Genomic DNA, 7,381 nt, shown 5'->3' on the forward strand with positions numbered 1-7,381 from the left:
TATTTTTTAATAATAATATTTTATTGTTTTCGGTGAAAGTTTACCCAACAAATTAGGTTCCCATTTGACAATTTCTACCCAAATATTTCAGTGACATTAGTTACATTTTTCGCAATGTGTCAACCTTTTTAATTGTGTTCTGGTTGTTCCATTTCCAGTACTCTAGTTACCCTGCCCATTTATCGTCTCATCTTTGCTTTAGAGTTATTGTTGACTTTTTGGTCTCATATAGATTTTTTTTCAGACTTTTTTTTTAAATTGTACTTTAGATAAAGGTTAACAGAGCAAATTATTTTCTCATTAAACAATACACACAGTGTTTTGTGATATTGGTAGCCAACCCACATGTCAACACTCTCCCCTTTTCGACCTTGGGCTCCCCATTACCAGCTTTGCTGTCCCCTCCTTCCTTCTCATCCTTGCCCCTGGGATGGTGTGCCCATTTCATCTCATTTTGTTTTATGTGCCTGTCTAACCTTTGGCTGAAGGGTGAACTTCAGGAGTGACTTCAGTAACATATAGATGGGTTTTTAATAGAGCACTGTAGTCACAGATAATATCATTTATTTTGTGTGCCAATCTGTTATTTCACTAAAAGTTCACCTCAGGGGATATTTCTATTTCCAGGTTTAAAGCATATCTCAGAATGATAGTCTCAGGGAGTCCTCCAGTCTCAACTGGTCCAGTAAGTCTGGATCTTTTAAGAATTTAAGTTCTGTTCTGTGTTTTTCTCTCATTCCATCAGGGTCCACCTATTGTGGCCCTGATTAGAATGGTTGATAGTGCTTGCTGGGTACCATCTAGCTCTTCTGGGCAAGTCAATTCTCTCTTAATCTACTTAGGATGGTGAAATTCCCTAAGAGAATATCCTTTTTTTTTTTTTTAAAGAAATGGGTATTTTAAAGTCTCTTAGTCCTCTTTTACCATTTCTTTTTAGTTTACCCTAGAGAAGGGCTTCTTGAGAAAAAAGAATTCTAAATACTCAGTGTGCATTACAATGAAGGTTGTGAAATCGTCATGAACTTGTATATTTAAAAATAAAATAGCATCTAAGACCTTCAGGATGACTACATGGACCCTGTTTAGAGGCAGGAGGATGGACCAAAAAATTTTTTAGTACTCCAACTCAGCAACTCACACAGACAAATGCAATATTTAAAGTTGTGTTTAAAACTAGCTTCAGTTTTGAGTTCCTAAACATTTGAAAATTTCACAAAACTGTATGTTTAAGATTTTTTACTTTAAATAGTAGTTTAGCTTGCAAAAACTATAGTGTAGGGACAGCTAACAAAAAAATTATGTTCATACATCCAACATAAATCATAGGTATCAGGTACTATCAGAATCAATATTTGCTTTTGTGTCTTCTTTTTTTTTTGTCCGCTCACTCTTTGAACCTGTCTCTGCGGTATTTCATATATTATAAGATATATTTATATCCAAAGTATGAAGTCGTAGGATAAAGAAGGATGGAATCTTAGTGAATTATACAGAAATGAGAAAAAATAGTTTTAAAATTTCCTAGGCTTAAAGCCCTATCTTGCTTCCTGTTTGTTTCAGGTTGTAGATGTTTTAATTTAACAATGGTGAGTGATTTAAGTTAATAAGTTATATTTAAATTAAAAAGTATGCAAAATTTTCAGGCTTTGCATACTTTGATAAAGGCTATTTTATGCATTTTGTAAACCTGATTCCTTTATGAGACTAAATGCAGCTTATTGTGAAAACCATATTTTTAATAATTTTTAAAATGCCTTCCTAGCATTTTAAGAACTTTTTGCAGTTCATTCATCCTGATTTTTAATTAAGTAATTAAAACAATAAACATTATGCTATTTGTGATTTATTCTTTTTTTGTTGAAATCAAACTTAAAGTGATTAAATTTTAAAAGAAATTAAAAAATATGTACATCTGCTTTAATTTTATACTTTGAAACCTGTGAAAGTCAGAACTTGACGGGACTGCCTTGCTTTTCTGGGTCTGGAAAGTTTTCCACCTTTGAGAGGGTGCAATCTGACCACTTTTCTATTGCTCGTTTTTTGGAAAATATTTGAGTTTTTCTTCTCTGACAGGTTTCCACCTTACACAGTTTCTGGCTTTCACAAGTTTTACTGTAATTTATATTTAATAACAAATTGGAAAACAATATGAACTTTAGTGACCAAACTATTAAAATGGATGATTCCTTTTTTGAATGAATAAATGAATATTGTTTAGGAATAATGTATTATCAATTTATAACTCAGTTACAACTATGTGGAAACCCTGGTGGCGTAGTGGTTAAGTGCTACAGCTGTTAACCAAAAGGTCGCCAGTTCAATCCTCCAGGCGCTTCTTGGAAGCTCTATGGGGCAGTTCTACTCTGTTCTATAGGGTCGCTATAAGTTGGAATCGACTCGATGGCAGTGGGTTTTTTGGTTTTATATAACTATGTAGATATACGCATATAAAGATAGAAGAAAGTCTTAGTTTGCACATGCCATTGACATACTGCAATCTCCAACACAGAAGAATAAACATTATTTTTATATATATACAAAATTGAAATACATATATAATGTACCTTTGTATGTATATCCATCTCCTCCAAACACAAAGCTACACACCGAATACATCTGTCAAAGAAAAGGACAATTAGTAAGCCCATGAATCCCTGTACTATTCTTCATCATTGTTTAGTTTCATATAGCCCCTATTTGTTAATTAAAAAACAACAACTACGAAACTGTTAGTCTAAGAAAGTGCTGGGTGAACATAGATCTCTGATATGTACAAAATATGGGAATGCAAGTTGGGTAAAGGAGTGTTTATTAAGGAAGACTACCACTTTGGGTATGCCTAGCATTTGACTTTAAATCATTAATAACTACTCTGTACTTCAAAAGAGCTTCCAATTAGAGAATGTGCCAATTGAACTTTCTTGGCCTGTTGTGACATTATCCATTTGCCTGACATACTTCTTGAGGCAATTATTTACAGATTCAGCTTTTTTGTTGGATTAGGTTTTTATAAACTATCTTTTTCCACCACAAAGAGATTTGGTACATGACCAGTTTCTTTCTTTCTTTCTCTTTTATTTGAGATATACAAAAAGTCAAAGTGTCTATAATTCCACTATTAAAGTTTTGCCCCATACCTATCCTCTTTCTCACACCATTTATCAGCACTCCAGAAAGAAGCCATTGTTAACAATTTGGCACATATTCTGTCCAGTTTTCCCCACGTTTATACAGCTCAATTTATCTATCTACAGTTTTTACAAAATGCATCAGGCTGTTCATAATGATTGGTGACTTGCTTTTCTCTCTTACATATCTGGACATATTTCCATGTCAGCATATGTAGATTGGCACAGTGGTTAAGAACTTGCCTGCTAACCAAAAGGTTGGCAGTTCAGATCTACCAGCCACTCCTTGGAAACCCTATGGGGCAGTTCTATTCTGTCCTATAGGGTTGCTATGAGTCAAAATTGACTCAATGGCAACAGGTTTTGGTTTACATATAAATTACCTCACTTTCAATGACCGAGTTGCATTCCAGCATATGGGGGGTATCATCATCTATGTAGGCGTTCTTCGTGGATGTTTAAGTTGTTTTCAGATAGAACTTTTTTTTTTTTTTACCCATTGTGGTTTTTGTGTGTGTGTGTGTGTGTTTTAGATGAAAGTTTACACAGCAAATTAGGTTTCCATTTAACAATTTTTATACAGATTTTCCCATGACATTGGTTACAACTTTTCACAATGCGTCGCCATTCTCATTATTTCCATTCTGTTTGTTTTGTTTCCATTAATATAACTTCCCTGTCCCTCCTTAGCTTCTCATCTTTAATTTTGGGCAAGTATTGACCATTTGGTCTCATATAGTTGATCATCGAAGGGAACACATGACTCACAGGTCATATGGTTTATTTTATAAGCCAATCTATTACTTGGCTGAAAGGTGGCCTCCTCAAGTGGCTTCAGTTCCAAGTTCAAAGGGTATCTTAGGGTGATAGTCTCAGGGGTTCCTGTAGTCTCTATCAGTCCAGTAAGTCTGGTTCTTTTTTTACGAATTTGAGTTCTGTTCTACATTTTTTTCCCATCCTAACTGGTACCTTCTATTGTGTCCCTGGTCAGAATGATCAGCAGTGGTAGCAGAGTACTATCTAGTTCTGACCTCAGGCTAGGAACGGTTGTGTTTTGTGTGGGCTATCAGTCCTGTAGACTAGTTTTCTTCTTTGAGTCTTTGGTTTCCTTCATTTTGCTTCACATGAATAGAGAACAATAGATGTATCTTAGATGGCCACTTGCAAGCTTTTGAGACCCCAGAAGCTACTTACCAAACTAGGATGTAGAATATTGTCTTTATGAACTGTGTAATGCCAATTGACTGAGTTGTCCCATGAGACTATGGTTCTTAAGCCTTTTAACCCAGTAAAACAATCCCACAATGTGTTTGAATATGTCTAGAAAGTCTTCTTAACTATGCCCCCTATTCAGATAGATTTTCTTTTTCTTTTTTTTGCTATTAAAAACAGTGTTTCAGGGAACATCAAGCTTTATGTGCCTGTGGTGATATTTATGCAGGATAGATTCCTCCACAGACCATCTCTTGCTAAGATCACCATGACCAGCATTTGTTAAAGCTAATGGACATTTTTTACCCTTACACTCTTGACCATCCCTTCTGTTTCTCGGAAAGCTCTCTGCTTTTCCTCCTACCTGTTTTGCTGCTCCTCTCAGTCTACTTTGCCACCACCACCTCCTCATTTCAACCTCCTAAAGCTCAGTATGCCTCTTTCTCTCTGGATATTATATCCTCTCTCTAGATGACCTCATCAATGCCCAAGGCTTCAATTACCACGTTTTCAGGAATGGTGCTTATATTTATATATCTGTACCTTAGACCTCTCCTCCTGACTGCAAAACCATGTATAATGGATTGCAACATATTTATTATTTTTTAGATTACTCTTGATTTACTTTTCTACCCAATTCCTCTTTTCATCACCCCAGACATATAAATCCTGCTACTACAAACCCATTATATCTAAAATCAAACTCATAATTCCATCAAGCCCAATCCTCCCTAATATTTTCTATCTTAGTGAATGGTACTGCCAACCAAACAGTTGCACAAGCAAGAATAACCACCCTTGCACAATTCACCACCAACCATAGTTTTACCTCCTAAATATTTCTTCAGTCCATTCACTCTCTCCAGCCCCACTGCTAGCCAACTCTTTCACAATACCACCATCTCTGCCTTGTACAATCTTCCTAATTGAGCTCTGTCACCCAGTCTTGCCTCACTCTAATCAAATTTCCATCTACAGTCAGAATGACCTTCCCTCCTCACTTTTTCTGCCATTGAGCCACACTAGCCTTCTTTTGATTCCTCCAATGTTCTTCTCTGCTTCCTCCATCTGCAGAACATCTCTGTTTGCTTCAAGGCTCTGGGATTATATCAATGTCTTAATTATCTAGGGCTGCCGTAAAAGAAATACCACAAGTGGATGGCTTTAACAAAGAGAAATTTATTCTCTCAGTCTAGGAGGCTAGAAGTCTGAATTCAGAGCGCCAGCTCCAGGGGAAGGCATTCTCTCACTATTGGCTCTTGAGAAAGGCCCTTGTCACCAATCTTCCCCTGTTCTAGGAGATTCTCCGCGCAGGAACCCCAGGTCCAAAGGATGGGCTCTGCTCCTGGCGCTGCTTTCTTTGTAGTATGATGTCTCCCCTGCCTTTCTGCTTGCTCCTCTCTTTTATATCTCAAAAGAGATTGGCTTAAGACACAATCTAATCTTGTAGATCTCATCAATGTAACTGCCACTAATCTATCTCATTAAAATAATAATGATAGGATTTACAACACATAGCAAAATCACATCAAGTGACAAAATGGTAGACAATCACACAATACTAGGAGTCATGGCATAGCCAAATTGATACACATATTTTGGGGGGACATAGTTCAATCCATGATGTCATCAACCTTCCCCTGCTCTAGGAGATTCTCACTGCAAGGACCCTGGATCCAAAAGACATGCTATTCTCCTGGCTCTTGTCTCTTGGCGGTATGAGGTCCCCATATCTCTTTGCTGTCTTCTGTTTTATATCTTGAAAGAGATTGACTTGAAACACAACCTAATCTTGTAGATTGAATCCTGACTTATTAACATAACTGACGCTAATCCCACCTCATTAACATTATAGAAATAGGTTTTACAAGACATAGAAAAATCACATCAGATGACAAAATGGTGGACAATCACACAATACTGGGAATCACAGACTAGCCAAGTTGACACACATTTCTTGGGGGGACACAATTCAATCTATAACAATCAGTGAAAAGACAGGCAAAGTTTCTGCTCCTAATAGATCTTACATCCTATACTGGTGGAGTGAGAAAAGACACGCAAAAAGTAAACAGAAAAATAAATAAGACAAATATCAGATAGTGATAATTATTAACGGCCATGCTGAGAAGTTTAACCTGATGTAAGAGAGAATAGCTTACTGGCTCCTCCTTATTGGGTGGGCAGGGAAGTCTTCCCTAAGGTGGCCACTGTTAAAGTTGGGACTTGAATGGCAAGGTTGCCAAACATACAGAGACCATGAGGAAGAGCATTCCAGGCAAAGGGAACAAAGCATGCAAAGACCCTAATATGGGAATAAGCTTGGCTTGTTTTACTAAGGTGATAGTGGTGGATGTAGTGAGGAATGCATAAATCCAGGAAATGCTTTCACATGCTATTCTTTCTGGAATATTTTCCCTCGTCTCTCCCTCCTTCTTCCCAGTTTACTGCTATGCATTCCTCAGTCTAACTTCCTTCAAGGAGGAGCTTTCCCTGACCCTGCAGACTTGATCAACCAAACAAAAACCAAACCTGTTGCTGTCAAGTCAATTCTGAGTCATAATGAGCTATAGGACAGAGTAGAATGCCCCATAGGGTTTCCAAGGACTGGCTGGTGGATTCGAACAGCTCACATTTTAGTTAGTGACCTGAGCTCTTAACCACTGTGCAACCAAGGCTGCTGAAGACTTGATCACCTCCCCATGTACATGCAGCATGCATCTTTTCTTCGTAACATACATCACAGTTGTAGTTTAGTAACATTAATCTCCTTGATGATTTGACAATTTGTCTCCTTCATGAGTACTTGCTTCATGAGGATTGGGACCTGTTTTTTCTCAGCATGGTTTTCCTAGTACCTGACACAAATGAAGCACTCAATAAATATTTGTTTAAGTAGAGTTGATGGGTCAAAAGACATATGCCTTTTAAATTTCAATTGATACTGCAAATTACTTTCCCGAAAATGAGTACCGCTTTATGTTTCTATTAATCATACACAAGAGCACTCATTTTCCCTCACCCCCACCAGTCCTATATGT

The sequence above is a fragment of the Elephas maximus genome, chromosome 6, assembly GCF_024166365.1.
Source record: "Elephas maximus indicus isolate mEleMax1 chromosome 6, mEleMax1 primary haplotype, whole genome shotgun sequence".
NCBI classification, from domain to species: Eukaryota; Metazoa; Chordata; class Mammalia; order Proboscidea; family Elephantidae; genus Elephas; species Elephas maximus.